Genomic DNA, 12,471 nt, shown 5'->3' with positions numbered 1-12,471 from the left:
GGAACACCATACAAAAAAATATAGAAAAGGGTAACCTCCGTCGGTTACATCAATCGGTTGACTTATAAATTAGGATACATAAGTTATAGAAAAAATAAAGGAATATAAAGACTTAATGATTTTATCCACTTCCGGAAAAACAACTTCCCTTTTTCAAAGTGACACATGATTTTACTTAAATTAGTCTCCTGCTCCATCGCCATTTTAATTGTATTATACCGAAACACTTTTAAACATTACAATAAATAACACTGTATATTGCAACATCATCAATGTTGTAATACAACTTTGACAATTTCATAAATTATCGTACTAATTAAGGAAAAATAGTTTTCATATATTGTATAATTTCATATGCTCGTTATATTAGAAAAGTTTATGTAGCCCCTTTAAATAATTTAATTAAATTGATTTAATATTTTAACAATTAATAACAAATAAAAAGTAATTTATTATTAATTAAAATAATAAATAATATAGAATTAGTTATCAAGCATTTTTAAAGCATTTTTAAACAGATTATTCATTAACGGTACTCTGAAAGTAGTCTATATTATATACTACTAGATTAGTCACACAAAAAAATAAGGTTTTACAACAATGATATCTATACAAAAAAGTAATAAAGGCCAAAAAAATGTACTAAATAAAATATAACTTATAAAAAATTAAAAAACCAAACGATTGAAAAAACATATAAATTCGCAAAATGATAAACATATTTGTCATTATCAAGTCATTAGACATCTGGAGAACTAGCTATTAGAGTTCCAAAAAAAAATCAAATCGTTAAGCATCTGGCAAAAACATGTTATTCAAAGTTGTGAAAAACAAGTCATAAAAATATAAGCCAAAAACCACGTCGTTTGACATCCGAAAAAGGGATATTAAAGGCAACACTGCAACGCATACGCTGTTGTCAAACCCAGCTACAAGTGACTCGGATAGTGAAGCGAGAATGCGCCAAAGAAGTCCCCCTCATGGTGGAGATGCAAGTAAGAAGCGCTCTGATTGGAGCCGCCAATAATGATAGAATCAATTCCATTGGAGACGCCAAGAAAGAGCCGCTCTGATTGGAAACGCCAAGAAGCAGGAAATTCATAAGGACCACGCGGTGGACGAGAATGCCTTCAAGAAAGACGCCGGCAAGGCGCACGAGAGTCGCTTTTCACGAGAGAAGCCGGCAAGGCTTCTTCTCCAAGGGAACGCCAAATAACAAGGATGTAGACATATACAGTAAAGGCCGATCAAGAGACAAAGCCTAGTCATATCCAACTCATAACAAGTGTAAGATAAGTGCAAATCAAATCATACACTCGCAGCAGTGCAAGACAAGGAAAAGGGAACAAGAAAACAGTGGTGCATAAAGAACAACATAATTGTTACGGACTACAGCATTTTTAAGCGGAATACAAAGTGGGAGAGATATGAGCGCTTGCAGCATTATTTGGTAAACATTGGCCAACGGACTCAACGAATGCTTCTAACTGAAAAACTCGAACATACGACTATAATTCCGAGAAATATTAACAAATGAACCCCGACAAAGCTATGCGCTATTAACGTCACGAAAAATAGCGGCATAGTAACAGCCGCCGATAGCATATCGATTTCGTCCGAGACTATTTAAGGAGCTGCACGCGTCGCGATTCCTTCTTCTAGTTACAAGCACCTAGCACGACAGGATCGCCACTCTACTCACCACGCGGTTACTGCTACCACTTCACGCAGTTCCCGCCACCACGTGCAAGTAACGCCGACTCTCGTTCTTGCACATTACCTCACGTAGTTCTCACCACCACGTGCAAGCACCGCCTACGCTCGTTCTTGCATAGTACCTTACACCCCGGTTTACGCCCGCATGTAAGTATCAACGACGCTAGCTCTTACCTTTACCTCTACACCGCGAGTTACGCTCGCATCGAGCACACGAACGTGCACCACTACCTTAGAGCTCACGGACACAAGCTGTGACGTCACACGGGCGTTCTTCTACCACTTCGTACACCACAGCTCACCCTTCGCCGGCTGCCAAGACGGCACTAACTTGCTTCCCCTACCATTACGAGCTCCCCACTACGACTACTCAACCCACGAAGAAGGGGAATCACCCTACAGGCTATCAAGAACACACGCATAGACTCATCGTCACCACTACTACTGAAGAAACACTAATATATTCACTAAATCATACACTCATTCTAATAATTAATAGATTATTAACTACTCATTACTTATTACATTTAATAAAAGTAACGACTATAAACACAAAAGACAGTATTGAATAATTGCATTGCCCCTTCCACTTGCCAGCAAGCCTCCACCCCCCATCATAATGAGGTGTTTTAATCTGATCCCAGACATTTTTGGTCCTTCGAGCCTGATAAGTGGAAATCAGTGCATGCGTCCAATACTAAACTAAGAGAAAATAATTATAATTATAACAACAGTGTAACGGATCATTGATTACAAAAAGGAGAGTTTCTTCACCACTGTAAGTACACTATTACTGCTCTTACTATAATAACATGGCCACCCAATACATAGGGGAGATCAAGCATTCAGTAGGTGCAACCATGTGCAGCACAACAAGAGAAAAGTGAACGAGTGAAAATTGATAACGGCCCAAACGCAATGGGCCCGGATCAGCACCATCCAAGCGCTAACTGAAAGCCTCGATGCAGAAAGAGCAACCATCAGTCTACCGACCTAATCGATGAGACTCACAACACTTTCATAATGGACCATAAGCTCATAGTAAGTAGCTGGCCACAAGCAGGTATTGCGCACGAATATTTTACAAGAAATGTAGTAATAGAGGAATCCAGCTGCTACACTAAGGCCACAGCATTGATCATGAAGCTATGTCAAGAATTGGGATACCCGACAGCACCAACTACAATGCCCACGGGTGCAGAGAGAACACTGCCAGCAGAGCCACGCGGAGCAACCTACCTCCTGGAGATCCCCATTCAAAAATTCAACGGAAATTATCTATCATGGCCTTCATTCAGAGACCTATTTCAATTTTTAGTACTTCAAAGTAACAAACTAAGTGACATTCAAAAGCTACACTATTTACGGAACTGTCTGGAAGGAGTACACGAAGAATTAATATCAGACAACGTCACTAGAACACGAGTCATTAGAATCAGCCTGGCAGTTACTACTAAATAAATACAACTCGCCCCGACAAGCTCTAAAAGCACTCATTATACAAAAATCACGATGTCACCAACAAGAGTAAGGGAAGTCTCTGAACTGTCAACAACTAATGAGCAAATTACGCAACCTGCGAAGAGCATTGATACAACACAATGTTCCAAACGCGTGGGACGCACTGATGCTACATGTGGCACTACTACAAGTAGATGAGCAGGTAATAACGGCATGGGAACAATCATTAGAAAACGATAACTCATACCCACAGTTCGAGAAGTTCAATCAATTCGTAATGGCTCGAGTAGGAGCCCTGGAAAACGTATCAATGGTAAATACACAAGGAATCCCAGCTACACCTCCACATTTTCAACCCCGTACATCCAACAAAAAATTTGTAAGATTGTGTCAGTCATCAATTTCCCACGTGACACCAGGCCAAAACAGAAAATTCGACAACAAACAGGACCAATGACCCTGCTAGCTACTGCGGCAGGTAAGGTAACCATACAATCGACCACCCATCAAGCGCGCTTGCTCATCGACACTGGCTCCGAGATTTCACTCATCACTGAAAGGCTAGCACGACAATTTCATGTAACCCCAAAGAAGTCTGCCATACTTGTATACGGAATAAGCAGAACATCACCAATTCAACCATTAGGGGCCATCACGTGCACCATACAATCACTAGACTCGAGAGAATCAATTATTGTTCATGCGTATATACTCAAGTCATTGTCTATACTACTACCGTCCCACGACCTTCCACTATGTACATGGCCACACATCAAGGGACTGCCACTGGCCGACCAATAATACACCAAGATCAGGCCAGTAGCCATTGTGCTGGGAGCCGACATGTATGGACAAGTGGTAAAACCCGATATCATCAAGTATTCACCATCTTCACCTATTGCACAAGTGTCCATCTTGGGTTGGCTCATAAGCGGACCAGCTGGCGGTCACTTTCACACAGCCACATCAATGACCATAATCACTCAGGATCTAGAAGATACCCTGCAAAACCTACTAATGAAATTCTGGATACAAGAAGAAGTACCAAGGGGACTAGACGGTAAATTCAATCCAGATCAGCAACAGTGCAAACAGCACAACGAAGAGAATCACGCACGCGCAGGTACTGGAAGGTACGTGGTAAAAATCCCCCTTACAGAACCACCCGACACGCTCGGCGAATCATACAACGTGGCCCATCAATGCCTACTGCGCCTACAAAGACGATTCATTAGAGACGACAACTATCGCGCGTTATACACTCAATTCATGATAGAGTACGAAAAATTCAATCATATGCGAAGACTACCTGAAAACTACCCATCCAACAACAAAAGATACTATTTGCCACATCATGGTGTGCTGAAGCCGGACAGTACCACTACCAAGCTACGGGTAGCATTTAACGCGTCAAGCCCCTCATCCTCAGGACGATCACTAAATGACATAATGCATACAGGCGCCAATCTCAATCCAGATATTCTCGAGGTACTAATCTGGATACGCAGACACAGGTGTTTATTCTCCACAGACATTACGAAGATGTACAGATAAATACTGGTCCACCAAGACGATTGGGATCTACATCGAATCCTATGGATGGACAAACAAGGCAACGAAGTCATTTACCAATTGGCAACAGTCACATAAGGAACCAGAGCAACCCCATTCTTGGCTGTGCGAACACTCCTCCAACTTATACATGACGAAGGAGACAATTACCCACTCGCTATACCTTCTCTTAAATACGGAAGATACGTAAACGATATATTTGGAGGTGCGGACAATCTAAACCAACTAGTGGAAACAGCGACACAGTTAAGGGACCTCTGCACAGCGGGCGGATTTCCATTGGCAAAATGGCACTCCACTAACGAAGAAGTAATCTCCGCAATGAAGACACAACAGATTCCCGAACAGTCAGTAAACTTAAGCGAAATACTATAAAAATTCTAGGACTACAATGGTCCCCCCCCCCCCCCCCAAGCAACCACCATCTCAAAGGGCACCATCCTTTCTGACATTGCCAAAATATTTAATCCATTGGTATTCGCCTCACCAGTAGTAATACGAGCCAAGATATTACTTCGAAAACTGTGGCTCCACACAGTCAGATGGGATGACCCTCCCCCAAACCAAGTTGTCAACCGATGGCACACCATCAGAAGGGAGCTACAAAAGCTGAATGAAGTAACCATACCTCGATGGTTCAAAATGGAAGAATCGTCCAACATAGAACTACATGGATTTGCTGACGCGTCACAACTAGCAATGGCTGCCGTCATTTACATGGCAATACACAATGACAACAAGGAACCGACCGTCGCACTCATATGCTCAAAGACAAGGGTGGCACCACTCAAAAAGCTAACAATACCAAAACTGGAACTAGCAGCCGCATTGCTACTGTCAAAATTCATGGCGCACATCAAAACCATATTAAAAATGAAAATAAGAGCTACACACCTATGCAGAGATTCGCGAGTTACCCTGGCTTGGATCAAATCACACCCGTCACGATGGAAGGAATTTGTCTGCAATAGTCACGCAGATCCAAGAGCTCACTGCAGAAGCACAATGGAGATACGTACCCTGAACATCAAACCCAGCTAACTGCGCATCCAGAGGACTTAACACTCAACAACTCAAGGATCACACGCTATGGTGAACAGGCCCACCATGGACACCAACTTCAGACTCTTGGCCAGCACAACCAATTGACAGAGATGACCAATGCGATCAAGAAGCTCGCCCAAATGTGTCGTTAATCGTAACCACCAAAGAATCAGAATACAATTGGAAAATTATTTACAAATACCCATCACTTGATGAATTACTGAGAATAACTGCGACATGCATTAGATTCATCGCGTATCTAAAGGGAAAACGCCCTTCATCAAACGAACTGACACATGCTGAAATAGATCTGGCAAGAACAGAGTGGATAAGATTGACACAAAACACATACCTTTGTCAGGAATTACGAGCAATGCGAACCACAGGACTACCATTTAAGAAAAGTAACGACTATAAACAGAAAAGACAGTATTGAATAATTGTATTGCCCCTTCGACTTACCAGCAAGCCTCCACCCACCATCATAAGGAGGTTTTTCAATCTGATCCCAGACAATAATCACAACCTATAAGGAGCCATTCGAGGCAAACTCAGCAAACAATACGAGGCATAGCCAGAAAAACACAAAACATAAACTACAAGCTGCCGCACGAGGCACAACCTGCAGACATCACCAGCTGCCATCAAGAGCACAAAAATCTGCAGAACTAATAAGGTAAAGTTCCATTCATTAATAACGATAATAATACACAATATGCATCACAAGGTAAAGTACTGTAGAGCGACTAAGCTCACATCTGCAACGCATAAGGGGCAATTTAGCTCCCACAAGAAAGACTTACGAGGCGCCATACGTGGCAATATCTGCAGACTAAGATGAAGTGCCACCAAAAGCGCACCCGCAGAGCCTACATCATTTTTATTCTCACTTCTTTTTCACTCTCGATTATGTTAGCACTAGCGCCTTATTAGTTTAAATTTAGTTAACGGATTCTGAAATTAGATTCAGTGTATCGCTACAGTGAGTGATGACTGTAGAGGCTTGAAGATTGAATAGTGAGCCCGTCGTGTTGACTGCATAATTGTTACTAGACTATACTGAGACTGAGCGCTGCGCGCGAAGCGCAGCCCTTAAATATTCTCGTGGTAGTTTGCGACGCCGGTAGCGATCCGGTGTCTGTTGCTATGCCGATTTTTGTAACGTCAATAGGGCATAGCCTTGGAAGGTTCATTGACATTATTTTTCGGAATTATAACCGTATATTCCAGTTTTCGGTGTAGAGACATTTCTATAATTCGATGGCTTGTGCTTATAAACAAACTGTTTAATTGGCCCATGAAAGTTATGGGTTCTCTTTCTGTCATATATATGTAATGCATCGAAGAGTGTGAGATTATATTCAGTTCATTCGCCAAGATCTAGTTACAGATATCGGTTGCATGCCAGGGTTAGTTGAGTATGCCCTTTAATGGAATTGTTTACTTATTGGTGTAGCAGAATTAACGTGAGCCTTTAGTCACATGCTAAATGAGTTCATAAGTCTTCGTAGACTTGTGCAGTTCCTTGGAAGAGGGTTCTCGTCTGATTGCGAACGAGTTCCGAATAAGGAACAACTGCAACATGCTATCCTTGTCTTGTGCATTTGTTTTCGTCCTTTGTAACCAACTTGTATATTATGGTCTGACTTGGAGTAGAAGAGTTGTAGAACCCTTGAGACATTTCATACTCATTTAAGTTTTTAGTGAAAGTCTATTTAGCCCTATTTCGGGAACGACTTAGACCTCTTCGGATTGTCCAATAACACTGTTACTGGAACAGTAGTTACTGCCCCGGAAGAACCACGACATAAACCCGTATGTCCACTAATGCAGTTCAAGAAACCGTAGTTACTTGTTCCAAGGGAGCTACGACAATCCGTCTATCAGAGTCCGAAGACGAGTCAACGATTAGTCTTTGTAAGTAGTATCTACTACAATAATTATATATATATTGAGATTCAGAGTATTACATCGACAAGCACTAAGGACGAAAAAGCTACTCTTAAAACGACAGTGCGGAATAAATTCCAGTACGCGTCGTCAAGTTTCGCGCCCGCCAAGGGCATCCCACTTCGTAACCCTCACCTTAGTTCAAGTTCGGAAGCTTACGAAAGTAAGCAAAACCCAACGCAGGTGTAGACAATCCAGTTTCGCGCCTCTTGCGATATCTTTCAATCATAAAGCCACATTCATAACCTCCACCATACACGTGCTCGTTCAAAAGGCGCTAGTGTCGACGCTATTACATACGTTCTTACGGGTCACTAATACACGGCTCATAACAACTAAGTAAGCAGCAATACCAATACGTGGAATATGGTACGAGGAATCCTCCCACCCGTCAAGCAGTGACGACACGGATACCCTCCCTCCATCAGACCGCTACAGCGTTCATCTCGCCAGCGGCAACGGCAGAACCACGCTGCCCCTTATCAGTGACGTCTCACAGGCGTCCCCCACTTAGACCTACACTCTTCAGTTAGCTCTTCACTCCAGCGGCAACGGTGGCATCATCGCTGCCCCTTATCAGTGCGAATCTTCCACTAGCACTGCGAGTTCATAACTACAAGTAGGAGAATCAAGCACCAAGCCACCAAGAATACACTTACAGGATTCTTATCGCTCATATTAATTGAAGAAACTCATCTATTCACTGTATCATAGATTCAATTCTACATCCATACCACTGACTATTTATTATACTTATTATATTCAATAAAGGGAAAGGCACTACATCCAAAGGCAGTGTTGAGGCTTTTAGTCTGATCCCAGACAATTAGGCATGCTGTGTTCTGGACTAGAAGTATTTGCTCTTGGGCTTAGGTTTGTAAATTTGACGTGGCTGTTCTTCATTGTAATTAATTGACCTCTATCTTGATTAAGGTCTTAACAATGGAATTTTCCTTGTGTGAGTAAGTTTTTATCCTCATCTGGGCAAGCTTTTCTGACTGCCAAGTTTCTAATGTCAGTACCTACATTGTCATTTATTATTTCTGTTTTGATTGTATATAGGACCCGTTGTTCTAGATGTTTTCTGTGTTCAATATTCCTTTTAGATCATGAGTTTGGAGTGTCAGTTTTCTGAATCTGTATTAGATGCCTTCAATATTTTCTTTATGACCCTTGTTAGTAAATGAACTTAAATTGCCCTTAAGCTTATGCTGTTTTACTTTATTTGTAGTTGTCATTATATTTAAAGAAGTTCATGGAGTAGTTATAAGACTGTTAATTTTTGTTCTTGCTTCATTTAAGATATCATCCGGTGAAATGCCTGTGTAACTGGTTTTTTCGGTCTAATATCTGGTGTGTAATGATCTAGTGTCTTCGGGTGTAATGTTCTCTTCTTCGTGTAGTAATGAGTGATGTTCCTTGTCACAGGGTATGCAGCCTGTCTTGCTATGGCATGGTCTCGTTGAATGGTTGGATAAGCAGTTTGTACATAGCTGTAGTTTTTTCATAACGGCCTTTCGTTCGTTAATGGTGAGTTTTTTTAATTAATCGCACATCCATATCCTGTGGTCTTCATTGCAATGCCTGCATATGGGGTGACTTCGATTGACCTTCCATTTTTCCCTTCTCTTATTCTCAGTTGATACCTTTTTTGTAAAATAGTCGTGAGTGATACCTGATGGTGGCCAGGTGGCCTCTATGCAGCTGTGTTCCATGATGAACTTATTGTGTATATCATCAATCGTATTTCTCATTGCTCGTACTTCATACAGGCTGATGTCCATGCGCTCTGCGCCGAGACTGTTAATTAATGTTCTGATTATGGCAATGCGTGTCCACTGTGTTTGGGCCTTTAGTATTTGTTCGCCTATTAGTTTATTCTTAGTTGCACTACGGGTTGTGCGTTCATGGACCACGGATGCGTTTGCACTCAAAGGTTTATTGATTTCCTTTTTGTCTTCCGTTGACATTCTGTTAATATAAGAAGTGCAACAGTAGCGTACTTACAGTATTGAAGAATCTTTTTGAATTGTGAATTGGAATTCTGCTTGTAAATATTATTACTATGGCTTTTTTCTTTTCGATGTAGTAGTATTGAGCGAATGCACTGACTTCCACTTACTCCGGCTCGAAGGACCCAAATGTCTGGGATCAGACTAAAAAACCTCCCTTTGATGGTGGGTGGAGCTGTTACTGGTAAGTGGAAGGGACAATGCAATTATTCAATACTACTTGCAATGTTTCTTGTCTTTCCTTTATTAAATATAATAATATAATAAATAGTTAATCATCATAAAGCGTATAAATGAAGGTATGAGTGAATAAATTGGGGAAGTTTCTTCAATTGTGTTACGTGATGAGGAGAGTGTGTGCACTTTCCGTGGTGTGAGGGGTGACACCTTCCCTGCTGAGAAGTTCGGTTATATTAGTATGCGTGAAAGCTGCCGCTGTCGTACCGAAGCCGTCTAAGGGAGACAGGGTCGCTGTTTCTTTAGTGTCGGTGCGTAAGAGCTACTGCTGTCGTACCGAAGCTTTCTAAAGGAGACTGGGTCGTTGCTGCCTTAGTATCGGTGTGATCCGTTAATACATGTAGTAGTATACTTTCGATAATTTCACTCTCGATTATGTTAGCACTAGCGCCTTATTAGTTTAAATTTAGTTAACGGATTCTGAAATTAGATTCAGTGTATCGCTAAAGTGAGTGATGACTGTAGAGGCTTGAAGATTGAATAGTGAGCCCGTCGTGTTGACTGCATAATTGTTACTAGACTATACTGCGACTGAGCGTTACGCAGCAAGCGCAGCCCTTAAATATTTTCGTGGTAGTTTGCGACGCTGGTAGCGATCCGATGTCTGTTGCTATGCCAATATTTGTCGTGGCTTCATAGGGTATAGCCTAGGAAGGTTCATCGGCATTACTTTTTCGAATTATAACCGTATATTCGAGTTTTCAGCGTAGAAACATTTCTCGAATTCGATTGCTTTTGTTTATAAACAAACTTCCGGGAGCTCATGCCTCTCGCACTTTTGCATTCCGCTTTCCACTGTTTGAATCCGTAACAAAAGAAATACTAAGAAAATTTTTTAATTATGCTAAATACAGTAAAAATACAGAGAATATTACATTATCTATTGCATACCGTTTATTAAAGAAAATTATTTTAATATCGTGGTTTTAATTATTTCAATATCATTTTTATATAATGGTGTATAATTACAAAACAGCAAACATCAATAATATCCAGAAATATATTTAAAAATATAACTTCAAAAATTTTTTCTATAAAATATTCTAACTTTATCGATCCAATTAAAGACGAAAGTAATAACAGCGAACTTTTCTTGGTGACAGGATTTGGAATTTGGAGGGAACGATTGAGTGGACAAAAGAAAAATTGAATTAGAACTTTAGATACAGCTACTATTTCGCCGGCTCCATAAGGCTCAGAGTGCTGTTAGTAAAAATAAATTTTACTCTGAAATAAATTCTGAATTTACACAACGAATTACAAAATGAAATTACACAAACGTAAAAAATCCAAATATATAAATTCTAAAAAACGATAAAAATTGAATTAAATTAAATGTATTTATATATTTTTATACATTTTTAGTATATTTGAATGTATCGGATTTATAAGCCAATGTTAAGGCATTGTTTCCAATTGAGAATATTTAGAATGTTATTGATGGTACACAGTTTATTCATACGTTGTTTACTAATTTCAGAATGTTAATACAATAGCTCTAAGATTTCTGAATCTTAATTTAGTATTTGTCCATATTTTATTGTTGTAACTTTTGGATACAATTGATTACTTTTTCTGCTTCTGTCAATATATAGATTGTAATATGTAATATGTTTTTGACTTTTCTTATTTCTATCAATATATGAAACGTAACATATAAGTAACCTCATTATTATATTTAGTTTATCACCAATGGATGATTTATTTATATAAATATATATATATATATATATGATCAATCACGCTTTCAGAATTTTCTATATTACATCAATCACCTTGCTCGTTTATAGACTTAATAATGTTTATGTAAGCAGTAGAAAATAAATGAATATCCGTGAATGTTCAATGGCGAGGATATTTTCTCTTAAAGCGCGTTAATGTTAGAAATTGAACATGCAGCTTCCGTGTAAGTTAGTCTGAGGCTATAATCTTATGTATGATTTAAATGATGGAGATTTTTTTGGTATCATAACTTCAATTATAAACATTAATAAGTTAGTCTTGATTAGTCAAATGCAAATGCAATATTCACCTTTCATTATAATTCATATATCTTATAATTGAATATAATTTTATATGTTATATAAATAAAAAAGGTATTAAATAATTTATTAAATACAATTATCATATACAAAATAAATTAAGTAACATTTAAATATAAAAAAAATTAGATAAAAAAATAATCTTGTAAGTTTTAATAGAACTTTATACTGCTCTCAATATAATACTATATATTCGAATATTGTCTGCATACTCAAAACTTGAGACCAGAGATTCAAATGTATTTGCTGAAATTGAATATTATTTTTTAACACAAAACACAATATAATATACATATATCGATTTAAATAAAATCTGGAAACCTTTATAAATTGATTTTGTAAGACTGTCATTTAGATTATTACACTTTAATAAAATTTAATCACTATTAAAAAACATAACGGAAATTATTTTTATAATTCATTTAATATGCGCCTTT

The sequence above is a fragment of the Ceratosolen solmsi genome, unplaced genomic scaffold, assembly GCF_000503995.2.
Source record: "Ceratosolen solmsi marchali unplaced genomic scaffold, CerSol_1.0 scaffold49, whole genome shotgun sequence".
Taxonomy (NCBI): Eukaryota; Metazoa; Arthropoda; class Insecta; order Hymenoptera; family Agaonidae; genus Ceratosolen; species Ceratosolen solmsi.
Note: the sequence above shows the minus strand (reverse complement) of the source record.